This window comes from Rutilus rutilus, assembly GCF_951802725.1.
Source record: "Rutilus rutilus genome assembly, chromosome: 12".
Taxonomy (NCBI): Eukaryota; Metazoa; Chordata; class Actinopteri; order Cypriniformes; family Leuciscidae; genus Rutilus; species Rutilus rutilus.
This window is the reverse complement of record NC_140217.1, coordinates 33,003,674-33,017,313: the sequence shown is the minus strand read 5'-3', so window position 1 is coordinate 33,017,313 and position 13,640 is coordinate 33,003,674. Positions and strand designations below refer to the sequence as shown.

Here is a 13,640-nt window from a genome sequence, read left to right as displayed (position 1 = left end):
TTACGTTTAACATGAAGTATAGGCCTTCCACAACTCTCTCCCCACGTCAAATATATCACCAATGAGGCTTATGTTACCAATATTAAACATTGTTTAATATAATCGCTGTTCATATTTTTATTCAAAGTTCAGAATCAAGATAAAGCTCTTGAAAAAAAATGTTACCTTGAATGTCATTGCTCTAATTTATTTTGTATATTTTGATATTTCATATTTTGTTCAAATGTTTAATATATCTGCTGTTCATATGTTCATTTATTAGTGTGCTATATGATTAGAATGTTGTCCCGGTTTTAAAATAAAGCACAGCAATGATATTTGAGAGTGTTTCTCCCTTTTCAGGAAAAGTATCGAAAAAGTATCGAAATCGCAATACTTGACTTGGTATCGGTATCGAAACAATAATTTTGCTATCGTGACAACACTAGTATATAGATATATTGACATTATATTTTATTTCATATTATTGTCTATTTATGATTTAACAAAATAATTACACAGCAATCTTAACAGGAATCAGTTGTTTAAAAAATGTCGCAGAAATCTTTTCTCAAATTATCTTCTTTTACGTTCCACGGTTTTGTACGTTTTGCAAATGGAACAAAGTTTGGGTAAATGCAAAGCTTAGTCAGACTGAAATGTCTGTCCATTTACTGACATAGTGGTAGAGTTCAAGCTTAGACTGAGAGTATCCGCCAGAATAAGATCGGGGGAAGGCCTGATGGGGCCAAGAAGGGTCGTAATCTTAACAGATGCCACCTCACTTCACCATCGACACGGCTCCCACAAACCACCGTCCCAGTGTATTCAAATGCAGCATGTATTAAAAACACTCACGCTCACCTTTTATCAGATTACCATGCCTTACGATTGGCCTTCCATTGGCCTCTTTATTTAATAGAAGGTTCCTTTCTTCTTTGAGATGCCATAGAGTGTGATATCACTGCGCTTGAGCACTGTTATCTATGTTGAGGCCTGTTCTTGTAATGGGCTTTATTGATCTAAACAACATCAAGCTGGCCGTGATGTTATTAAGGTGAAGATAACTTCACTGTAACTTCCACTCAAACAATGTATTAGTGTTTTATTGGGTTTAAATAACTTTGGCTTTTAGACGCTAATGCAGCCGGTTAGTCACCCCGCTCTTTTATGGCTGCAGGATCTTAATAAAGCTTTCCTCTTTACATCCTGCTGTGTGTGAGTGTGTTTGTGTGTGTGTGAGAGAGGACAGGAGATGCCAAGTGCTTGCTGGGAAGTTTCTACGCCTTCAGTAAACAGCAGGAACTCTAAATAATCTGAGTAATTATATGTTGGCGGTATCCGTATTAAGCACCCCGTTATCAAACCTTATATCGCGCCGACCCGGACCTTTAAACTCGATTCACATTGCTGCTTTTTTTTCTTTCTTCCTTTGTCAAATTAAAATATGTGGTAAGAATTATTTGTGGTTTTAGAGTCATTTATTAACTGCGTTTCGCAGTGAACTTTTTAAATGGATGTTCGGATGTGTGTGTTTTTTTGGTCTTCCAAGGGCACACTGAATCCAATATTTATGAAATAACGATCCCATTCATCTACAGGCATATTTTCTGTATGAAATTTAATTTGCAGCTATTTAAAGCCATGCTTTTGGTAATGAATTATTTTGTCATCCTGCTTCTGATGAGATTCATCTTTAATAACTGTAACAATTATTTTATTAAAAAAGCCATGCATTATGGCTATCTCAGCAAGGTCTACAGCGAACGAGGATTCTCATTAGGAGGGTATTATTACCCCTGCTGGGCTTTCATTCACACTACCCAACTTAAATTACATTATGTGTCAACAATGTTTGCATTAAATTTAAGCAGTCATATTTACCAATTTTTCCCTCTCTCTCGCTCCCTACTACTGACACATTTAGATGTATTAAAAAGATAAAACACAGTTCTCGATCTGATAGGATGGCTTATTGAACGTTTACCTCAGTGCTGACTTTTAATAACACAATAATATTGAATTTGTATGCCAGTTGTTTTATATTAAAATGTTTTTGAAGGCTGTAGCCAGACATATTGTGGTCTTGAAGTTGCAAACTTCTCAGACACACAGAGAAAAGATGGAGGCATGCAAAGCAAAGCTTCTTTTGACATTGCAACCACATAGCAATGCAATAACAACTGCTCAGAACATCTTAGCAGCCATTTAAAGAGAGAGTTCGTTTAATAACACTCATGTTGTTCCAAACTTGCATGACTTTCTTTCTTCTGCAGAAGCTGTTTTCAAAACAACATGGGACCCATCTGACTTTTATTATTTGGACAAAAACACATTTCACAATGTATTATTTAGTGATTCAGTGAAGAAAGAATACATGTTTGGAATGACACCATAAAACAACTTGGCGTAGGAATTAATTTGAAACTATTTCACTTCGAAATTAAATGTGAAAATTTGAGGCAAAAAGACTAGTATTTGATGATAATGATGAGTAGAGTAAATGATGATAGAATTTTCTTTCCCTGACAATCAGTCAAACACTTTTTTGTGTATTGTGGGAACATTTGCATGGGTAATTGCATTCATTTTATTCAGAAAATTATAAATAAAATTCTATTTTGGAGAGTATAGTTTTGTCTAGCAGGTGTATTTGGTAACAAATTGTGGTCTGGTAAGCACATCAGACCTATGCGACGTCACATTCTTTTTTGTGAAAACATCTGATGTTGTGCTAAAACGGGGCTTTTTGGTGGAAACTGATCTATAGGTGCATGACAAAAATCACAGCTGTGCACAAAAAAAAAGCCAGACTATTTGCATATTAAAAGCACGACCAGCATTACTGTATGACAAATGTTGAAATTTTTGTTCTCCAGTCTCTCAAGGAAGTCGGAACGTTCCAATCGGAAACAAATAATGTGTAATACCTATTTTAATGCTTCCCCATTTTAAAATTTTTTTTTCCCTGATGCCTATAAAAGGTTCCACTGCACATGGAACCATCTGCAAACATGGAAACCAAACATTGTAGGCTTCGTTCCGCATTTTACCACGGCGCACTGTACACAAACAAAATGTTTATGGCTCACTAAGCTGAACCTATCCTGGCCCGAGACAGAAGCGAAATTACTGAATGTGAGGTAATCGGTTATTTCAGTTTGACCACTTCCTTAAACTCCTGCTATTACATAGTTATATGTGAGGATATGTTTCCAAAGAAAACCTCTGACTCTCCTGTAGGTCTAATGGCTTGGTTGATTGTGCAAATCAAATATTTAGCTGGACTTAAAAAGTAAAGTGGAGACTATTATCTATACCTGGAAATTGCAGTGTTGGGGAGAGGGCACGGTGATGTAGTTTCAGGACAGTTTGTCTTTAAGTCAGCCATTCTTCTATGCCTTTTTTGTCCTTTTGCAACATCTAGACTATGACCTGGGAATTTTGCTTCTGTCAATATAATGATACATTGTATATAACACAGTGATAATTTAATGTTATGCAGGAGACAAAAAAAAGAAGAAGAATAAAATCACCATTGTAAGCTGTTTTTTAAGCATGAATAAATATCGAGATTATATATTGAATACCAGCAAAAGGCTTTTAGCTATATTGCCTGGTACCCAATAAGCAAGAAATTGCTTTCTTTGTCAGTTTCTTTTTTTACATCATTGAAAATGTGTCTTGTTTTAAGCAGAAGCCATGAAAGAATTAAAAACCCCATCATGCGTGATGTTAACGCAATGGTTGTAAACCTATATCGACACTCAAACACAGTTTGATCCTGTCAATCCTTTCAATTGTCACATGGTCTTCATTATCGTCACTCCACGAGTTACGGTAATCTGCTAAATGTAGCCACCTCTCCCAGCATATTACTTGGATGTTTAACCCTTTTCTCCCTTCTTCAAGGACAAACGGTGTACGTGACGGGAGATCTCTGTGCGAAAATCCCCGAGCTCTCTTGAAGCAGCAGATCCCTTTTTCAATGCCAGCTGTTCTTCCAGATAAACTCTGCGGCGTGCTCGCAGATTCTCTTAATATGATTCCGAAGGGTCGGGCTCAGGAGAATAGATGCGAAACAAGCGTGCCAGGAGAAAGAGAGCGTTGAATTTTTCATCAGCAGGCCCTCGTAGTGCTGCAGCACTCTTTTAGTAGGCGGCCGGCTCATTCATGAGCAGATGTTCAGCGCAGGTCCAAGCTGCAGTTAGCATGAACTCTGCTGCCCTCTCAGCCGTTGGCTGCAAGGACGTTGGCAGCAACCCCGGCATCTGAGAATTCATTCCCGGCAAAAAGCGTTGAGCGCCGCTTCGACCAGACCCCTTTTTTTAGCCGCGTTGCCCAGCCCAGGAGCCGGCCAGAAATGGAGGAGGGCTTTTCTTTTGACAGGCCATCAGTCTTCGCTCTGACACTGATGAAAGACTCGCCCGGGTCAACTCAGGGGACCGGCCCCAAAAATTCCTGAAGACAATTTTGCTCAAGTTTATCATTAATTTTTTATGACGTCCTCTGTATGAAAATAAGCCACCTGGCACGAAAACCTAAACAGCCCCTTTTTTGAAAACAAAAGCAGCCTTTTTTGCGTCATTTGCGTGAAGGTACCCTTGAAACGGGGAACTGGTATATCAGATTAATGCAGGTGGTTTAGGGGAACGCGTTGGTCAGGCTGGTCGCTACACTAAAGCCCAGCTGCTGCTGTGGTTAGCCAGGTGGTTCGGTTAGTGTGGTGACCTCAATACAACCCAAGAGACTTGAATAACAACCAATACAGATGAAGCATTATCGTGTTTCATTTACATAACACTGTTATGTTGCCGTACGTCCATGTAGCCTTTTCCCGTCTCGAACGCCAAACCTGCATATGTTCCGCATGGAAAGTGTGAAATGTTTCTCTTCTTCTCCGTTGCGACGCATGTAAAGCTGTAATTGAAGGATGATGAGGTTTTTAGTCGTCTCTTTTTTTTTTCTCCCCCTTCAAGCACTTGTTTCTTCAGCACGTCTCCTACTTCACACTATCTAATTGGCCATTTTCAGGTTGGGTTTATGAGAGCAAAACTAATTAGTGTTTCTAAATTCAGAGAGCAAGAAAAAGGGAGGAAAAAAAAGGAAAACATGGATTGTTCTGGTTTCCTCTCTGGTGTCAGGCTCATAACAATGAAATAAAGAGTCTAATCACTTTTAAACTGCTGTGTTTTTTTTTTTTTTTTACCAACACTGAATGTCACTTTCTCTCCTGGCATTTTGTTTGGCACGATCACAAGCCCGGGAATAAAGTGAGTGCTTGCCCTCTTTACAAACTTTTTCCTTTGTAATTCGTGGGAAGGCAATGCAGGAAAAAAAAAAACAATGCTCATGTTTTTAGGTGGGGTCGTTTCTTCTTTTGATTCGGAACGTCCTGGTGAAAGACGGGGGAGGGTGGAGAGTTTACAGTAGCGTTGACTTTTCGCCCGTTACCTTTATTCAGAGAGCTCCAGCTGCAGCTCGCCCTCAGGAAGGCCACAGCGGGCACGCACACGCACACACGCCGGCCCTGTTTGAGTTGGCACTCGCAACTTTTGCTGCCTCTGCAAGACAGACACCAGCGGCGTCCGCGCTGGCCAGGCGGGCCGCCGTTCTTCTAATCAGGATGTGCCTTTTCCACCTCTCTCAGGAAACACATTTCTGCCTCTCCCTCCCCTCGGCGCTAAAAAAGCGAGGGACGGACTTGAGGGAGAAAGTCGGCGAAGATGAGTGACAGGATTGGAGTCCGAAGGGGATTGGGCTAATCTGAGTTTAGTAGCACTCCCTCAACACCTCACCCTCCCAGTCTCCACTGGGCCTTCATTTATATTGAATAAAAAAAAGTTTATAGGTCAGTTTAACAAAGTGCCGTAAAACTCGCACTATTTTTATTTTTCTACCTTGCTGCCGGAGGGATTTGCGTTTTGAGGGCCAGTAATTAAGAAGCTGTGAATCCAGGGTTAGGGAGGAAGAGTGTTTAAATGCAATTAGAGCACCCGCTCGAATCAATTTGAACCCAATTACAGTTTTCGTAAATGTGCTATTATTTGTTTAATCAAGGGAATTTTGCCCTCTTAAGATGCTAAAAATGTATCGCGGTATTATTTAAACACGGAGCGAAAATAAACTCGACGGAAGCGGTTAATGAACAATTTCAAAGTGACCTCTCTCCGTGTGCCCTCCCTCGTTACCTTGTTCTTCTCCGAAAAGAAAACTCCATTTGATTTGTCTGGAGATAAAGCTATCACAATATCGCTGGATAATTAGCACAAAATCCACATCCGTTTTTTTTTTTTTTTTTTTTTTTGGGAACTGGATGTGGAGCACCAGTCTCTGATGATTCAAAGTTTCAGTAGATTTCCTCATTTCTCACTGATGTTTTTCCTGTATGTCCTTCTCTCGTCTTTGTCTGCTCAGTCTTTCTACCTGCTGTCTGTTCTGCAGGCAGGAGCGTGCAGTGGTCCAGCCCTGTGGATGCTGAACATTGGTATGTCTTACTGTGTATCTGTGTGCCTGAAAACGCATTTGGACACTCTAGCCACACTTCTGAATTGATTTCATTGCAATAGATAACTAAATATTAAACCAAATGGCATTTGGAAGCAAAAGATGCGCTACTCAAAACTGCACTTTTTATGAGACATTCTTGTAATTACTTTACTTTAAACCAATTGATCCCAAAGTCATTTTAGTGAATGTATAGAGTCAGTTTTCCCCCTTCAATTACTATATGAACAGCAATTCTGCAGTATGTAATTTAAACAATCCAACAAACATTGTTTTTAATGAAATGTTATCATTTATTTATTTAATTAAAATAAATACCTCTTGTTTTAATATTTAATTCCTACATAAAAGCATTTGATGGGAATTAAATATTGGCATTTGGCAAGTGGCATTTCTTTTAAATAAATTGCATTATGTATTTCTTTAGAATAAATACCACTTGATTTAATATTTAATTATTTATTATTATTTGATATTTTATTTAACAATTTGCTTTTTATATTTAATTCCTGTCTAATGCATTTATGCGTGTATTCTTTAAAATAAAAGCCACTTTTATTTATTTAACTGTTTGGTAATGCATTTATTATATATTTATTTGTGTGTGTGTATATATATATATATATATATATATATATATATATATATATATATATACTATGCGTGTATTCTTTAAAATAAAAGCCACTTTTATTTATTTAACTGTTTGGTAATGCATTTATTATATATTTATTTGTGTGTATATATATATATATATATATATATATATATATATATATATATATATATATATATATATATATATATATATATATACATACATTTCTTTATTTACCAATTGTATAAATAAATTCATATTTATTTTAATGCCACTTGGTTTAATATTTCATTCTTACCTAATGCAATGACATTCATATGTTTGTAAGTGTGACTTAGTTGTCTAGGCAAAACACATCTGTTGGAAAGTGCTCACAGTTTAGATATATTTCTGCATGTACGGAAGGTCAGTTCTAGTTAATCTGAATTCGAAGACTGTACACAGTTTAACATAGTGTACATACACAGTTTAACATAGTGTACCACCACAGTTGTTTTTGATCCATGTCTCTCACGGCCTTCACTTCCTGTGTGATGTGTAAACAAAACAAACAAACCATGACACTGCCCACGTCACAGTGCCAGTCTATGTTCAAACCCTGTTGTTTACAGTAAATGTTCATATGTTAATGACCTTCAGTCACAAAAGCATCCGTTTGCGGCGCATGACATGCCGTATTAGTGTTTATTAGCATATTGTCTTTGAAACAAGTGCTCAACAAACATTAACCCACATATGCATCTAAATGTCATCAATGTTTGATGCGAAATACATGTTTTAGTCAGTCTTTTGTGATGCATTGTGAGTTTAATGGGGCTTCTGCAAAGTCTATTCCTACTTAGCTTGGCCAGACAACGTTTTAGAAAAGTGCTTCTAACAGTTTTACCCGCTAGTAAAACTGTGTACCTTACTGATTGTAAATGGAAAACATGAATGTAAATTGTGTCATTTGATAATGTAAATGGAGAGCCGAGCTATTTTCCCCCACCCCCATAAAGAAATCAGCCCTATTTACATAGTCAGTTGTGCTTATGAGACTTATGGAAATCAATCTCTTGTCTTTTTCCAACTACACAATTTCACGTTAGTTCAGAGATCACCGATTTGAAAGTCAATATGGTGACTTTGGCTCGGCTCCATGTTGGTAACATGAATTAAACATAACAAACAAAACAACATGCTCTTCCAAAAAACTTTTAGATGAGTTGTAATGCATTAATCCCTCACATTGCATGCGAATGAACTCAAAATGTATGATTATTTCCTCTTGAATATAGATTTTTTTTTTTTTATCCCGTTTAACGGAAATTTAGCTCTTATGAAAGTCCAAACTTTTGGCGATCTGAGTTAAAAAGCACTCCAAATATGTTTAAGTGCAGGTTATTATTATTTAGTTATTCAGATTTATGACCATAACAGAAAGCGAAAGCAGGTGGATTCGAGCTTGTCCATTAAAGTGTACTTTGCAGGGTCCAGTTTTAAAGTGGCCAGCAAGGCAGCTGTGACGAGAGTAATTGAAGAGGGTCTTCGTTTAAACGTCTTGCACATGGTTTTCCACTTTCTTTAAAAGCACTTTTAGGACTCATAATTGTTGCAGATGGGTTATGACTAATGAGGGGACTACATTTATGACTCAACATGAGGACATGAAAGCTGTTCTTGCTGTTGAATTTAACCTTTTTAATATTGACTAATTATTTAGGTTAGGAAAGATCTTAAGGCACAACGCGGTACTTTAATACATTCCATTAGTTACATTAGTCGACACCTTTCAGAGCTTTTCTACCTCTTTTTTGTAATATCTTTGAGATGCATTTGACTGTAGCCTCACATGCTTGTGCAGAATATGACATTTAATAATTGAACTGTACAGGTCGGTTGACTGTTTAATAAGACCTTTGAGCAGTGATCACACCTTGGCTGAATGTGGCCCAGATCTTTTTCTTTTTCTTAACTAGTGACATGTGAACAGAAAATATTGGAACGAGTATCTGCTTTTTTGAAGGCGTGAAAAGTCTGTTCAGAATTGTGCTATTTGCAATGTCTGTTCCCTGACTAGTGTTTGATATAAACCGCGTTTTAATTTGTTTGTGTTTTTTTTTTGCAATTTTGAGGCTTTAATCCATGTCTGTTAGCTTTGAGGTCATCTATATGCAACTATCTGTATGCTTTTAAAAAGTCTATTGGCTATTTAAAAAAAGGACCCCTTCGTTATGTTCCGCCCCAACTTCCTGTGTAAATAGGAAATACCTCAGCACAGGAAAGAAAACTGTGCTTGTCAAGCCATTTCTTTAAAAGATCATGCAAACAACCATACAAAAAAGAAACTGAGCAGAAAATTGGACTTGCACACTGTGGTTTGTGCTGCGAACTTTGGTTTCACATATACAGAGTATTCTTCTTTTTTTCCATTTTTGTCATTTACGCTACACCGTTCAAAAGTTTGGGGTCGGTAAGTTTTTATAAAGACTCTAGTGCTAGCCAAGGCTGCAATTATTTGATGAAAAATACAGTAATATTGTGAAATATTATCACAATTTAAAATAACTGTTTTCTGTTTTAATATAATTTAAAGTGTAATTTTTTCCTGTAATGGCAAAGCTGAGTTTTCAGCATCAATCCTCCAGTCTTCAGTGCCACATTATCCTTCAGAAATCATTCTAATATGTTGATTTGGCTGCTCAAGAAACATTTCTTCTGATTATGAAGGTTGCTTTACATTTTTGTTGAAACCATGATGCATTATTTTTATAGAAATACAAATTTAAATAGAATAGAAACTTCTAAAGAATTTTATTTGAAATATTTTTTGTAACATGATAAATCTCTTTACTGGCACTTTTAAATAAATACAATTATTCTTAATGTGTCCTTGCTGTTGCTTTCAAAAAAAAAAAAAAAAAACGGTACTGACCCCACACTTTTAAAAGGTTATATCTATATGTATATGTGTGTTTAAGCAAAACTGTTCACTTTATTCACTTCAGGTGAAATAACTTTTTTATATTTCCTCCATAAAACATTTGTGGTAAAATTTATTTAATTAACACTAACTAATTTAATTTAGTTGCTGTCACATTGTCTCGTTTTTAGTAGTTTTGAGATTAAAACTCCAGATGCAGTCTTTTTTTTTCTTTTTCTTTTTTCTACACGCACACATTGGCAATGTCATTTTGTCCAGAATGGTGACATAAGGGTCAATCCCATCTGTCCTCCCCCTCTCTCCCTCTGCTCGGTGGTGTTATACGCCCCTGCTTCACGCAGCTCTGCCAAAGCGACTCACCCCAGCCTGTTTGTGCCCTGTCTCTGTTTGTAAATACACAGACGGAGGACGCGGGTGCCGCTCGGGGTCATGACTGCCTCGCGGACGCTAGAAACCCAATGTGACAAGCAACAGATGAGTCACAGCACCCCGAATCTAAAGAAGCAGATAGTTTCTCTCTCTGTCTCGCGCGCTCTCTCTCCCCTTGGGTCACGTGAAGATTAGTGACACCTTCGCTGGCATCCTATAGGCCTCTGCCAAATCCTGCCATATAATCCTGCCTCAGTGCCATTTCCCTCCCCCTTCCCTTTTCTGTGTATCTTTCTTTCTTTTCTCGCCCAGTCATATTCAGAGCTTTGTTCTCGTTTAAATATATGGCTGGTTTTCTCCATGCCAATTAAACATGAGGCATTGGATAATTTTATATAAATGGGTGATTGCTTCAGTTTGTTGGGGTTTTTTTACGTCAAAATATATGCATGTATGTGTGTGTTAAAATATATATAAAGAATGGATATATCTATATGTATATGCGTGTTTAAGCACACTAATTAAATCATTAGTAAAAAAAAGTTTTATATATATATCCAAATTATTAAAATAAAAAGACACTTAACAATACACTCTATTAATATATCAAATTTAAAGGACCATATCTTTTCCCAAAAAAATATGTTCATCATCTTCACACACTTATTCTGACATGCAAGATATTCAGTCATATTTTTTCTTTAGAGACAGATAGACAGCACCGAGTCAGTATCTCCCTCTCAAACTCAAAAGATCAAAGCATCTCTCATCTTGTCCTTCTCAGAATCTGAAAATCCAGCTCGCCTTTTTTTTTTTCTTTTTTTTTTTTTGCCAGCCGCACAGAGTAACAAACGCTAGCCGGCACGCTTGGGCCCAGGATTACGATCCTTCCAGAATAATCTGTCCATCTTTTTAAGCAAATAGCTTGGCCTTCCATAACCAAGGAGAACAACGGGCGTGCATCGTTCTTGTTGACCTGACGAGGGTGTTTAAATGCTAAGCTGGATGGGATGATGGGCCCTGAATCGATTTGCCAACTTCAACTGCTAATTTGACCTTGCAGTGTTGACCCACATTGGAGTTTTTTCAGACGCTCTTGTAAGCAACCTGTGTTAAATTCATGTGTGTCTCTAGGCTGGTTTTCGACAATAATCACCCAGAGCTTGCAGTTATGTTATATGTAAATGTACTATTATCAACGCATCCAATTTGGTTAAATGGCGTAGTGTGGGTGGCTGTTTTGATCCTTGTACCTACAACACTTACTTCATACTTTGGGCACTTATTGTGTTAGTTTGGTGACCTTAGTGTTTCTAAAAAATGATGTCACAGTAATAGGAATTGTGACTGTTTGGTATGTATCTGATTGATCTTTGTCAGGCAGGAAAGAAATGACAAACCGCTATCATGTAGTGTGTGTACCTGCTTCATACTCGTATGGAAATTGCTGCCATATATCTAGATCTAAAGTGAAGCATTTAAATATTCAAATATGGATCCAAAACAATTTGCAGGCATTACTTTGCATAGAGTGTTATTTGTTGGTGTGGATTGTGTTGGAACAAAGAGCGAAGGCTGGCCGATGGGAAGCAGAAACGGATACGGCCATTTCTCAGAATAGCGGGAGATAAAGGTGTTGAAGTGTTGAGGCTACATATGAGTACTGGTAAGTTCTTTAATGGAAACTAGTTAAAGTATTGGCTTGTGTTTTAAAGCAATGGACAGTGGTTATAAGTGCATTTTTGTATACATATACATATATCAAAAAATATTAAGACACTTTTTTAAAAACTTTGTGGAGTTTTGATTCAGTTGCATTTGGAATTTAATGGAGCAAAAAAGAAGATTGTCATAATTTACTGACCCACATGTAGTTCCAAACCTGTATGATTTGCTTTCTTCCTCAGAAAACAGGGATATTTTGAAGACTGTTTACCATGCTCTTTTCCATGTAACCACAGTGGAGTGTTTAAGAGTGAAAAATGATGGAAAAGCACCATAAAATGTCAGCATTTCAATAGTTTTTCACTGGAAATCTTGACATCCTGTGTAGCATTCCTTGATGCTTTCATCAGAGATGTAGCAATATTCAATTCTTGAATGATTCATTTGAATATTTTAAGTTAATCTATTAATGATTCATTCACAAAGCAAAATGATTTGTTCTGGCGTTCATTTCAATGACTCAATTCAGTTCCAGTGGTTAACAGGTTATGGTATACATTTTCTTAAAAGTTTCTCACACAAAGAATATATCATATTAGCCATACTGTATGGATAACCTTTGTGATGCTTATGGTGATTTTGTGTTCTTTTTCAAAGCTTGAAAGTCCTTTATTGTAATTGCATGGTCTTCAGTCTTCAGCATTTCTCCTGTTGTGTTCCACAGAAGAAAGTGCATCATACAGGTTTGGAACGACATGAGGGTGAGTAAAGGATCATTTTTGAGTGAATAAACCTGCTTGAGAGCTGTGTCCACGTTGCTGCGGCGCTGAAAATGGCCCTTAAAACATCATCATTTCTCTCCACATTTCAACACAAAAGACTCTATTGTGGCCATGCTGTGCTGATGTTTATTTAAAGTCTCCTCTCTCACACAGTAACGTACGTTTCACCCAAAGAAAACACATCACCCCCCTCTTCACAGTGTATGCGAGAGTGTGTGTCCGTGAGTGGGAGGGAAAGAGAGGGGGATAAAGGAGAGAAAGAGTGGAATAAATTAAGAAACATCAAGTGGTGATTTAGTAGGAGAGATAGAGACAAGACAGAATGTGCTGGGGATGGGACGGATAGACAGGAGAAATAAAGGGGGTTAAGAGACGGAGGAAGACTGGGAAAAAATAGGCTGGCTGAATGTTTGACAGGGTTAAACACAGTGAAAGATTACCAGAGAAATCTAAGACATCTGTAGCGAGTATCAGCAAGAGTTTTAATTAGGAGGAATCAGCGGTTTTTAATTCTTTTCTAGGTGCTTGGCAGTAACGTAGAGATGAATAATTGAAGGGAAAGAGCTGCCTCAGAACACTGTTTAAAGCTAATGTCATAGTCCAGCCACTTGATGTAGTCATTTATCTTATCAACTTCAATTTCTATGAAATAATTGTAGTCATGTTATGTTGCAGAAGGAATTTCTTATAGGAAAACGATCTATAATATTTTTTTAATTGATGCAATGGAACAATATGTTAAAATGTTAATAAATATGAAAAGTAGGTCAGAAAAAAAAACTTTTACACACTTTTCAAAACATTTTCAAAATAAAAT

The 13,640-nt window shown here is 37.2% G+C and overlaps 1 protein-coding gene across 4 annotated transcripts in view; it reads left to right on the top strand.

Moving 5' to 3' along the window:
• Positions 1 to 13,640, top strand: part of foxp1b (forkhead box P1b) — a 193,163-nt gene that overhangs the window by 38,409 nt on the left and 141,114 nt on the right. The window contains exon 4 of one of the 4 annotated variants that reach the window (XM_084426903.1): positions 6,397 to 6,466. The exons of the other annotated variants lie outside the window; for them this stretch is intronic. The gene's annotated coding sequence lies outside the window, so the exon portion shown is untranslated. The remainder of the gene's footprint in view (positions 1 to 6,396; positions 6,467 to 13,640) is intronic. 4 annotated transcript variants of the gene reach the window in all.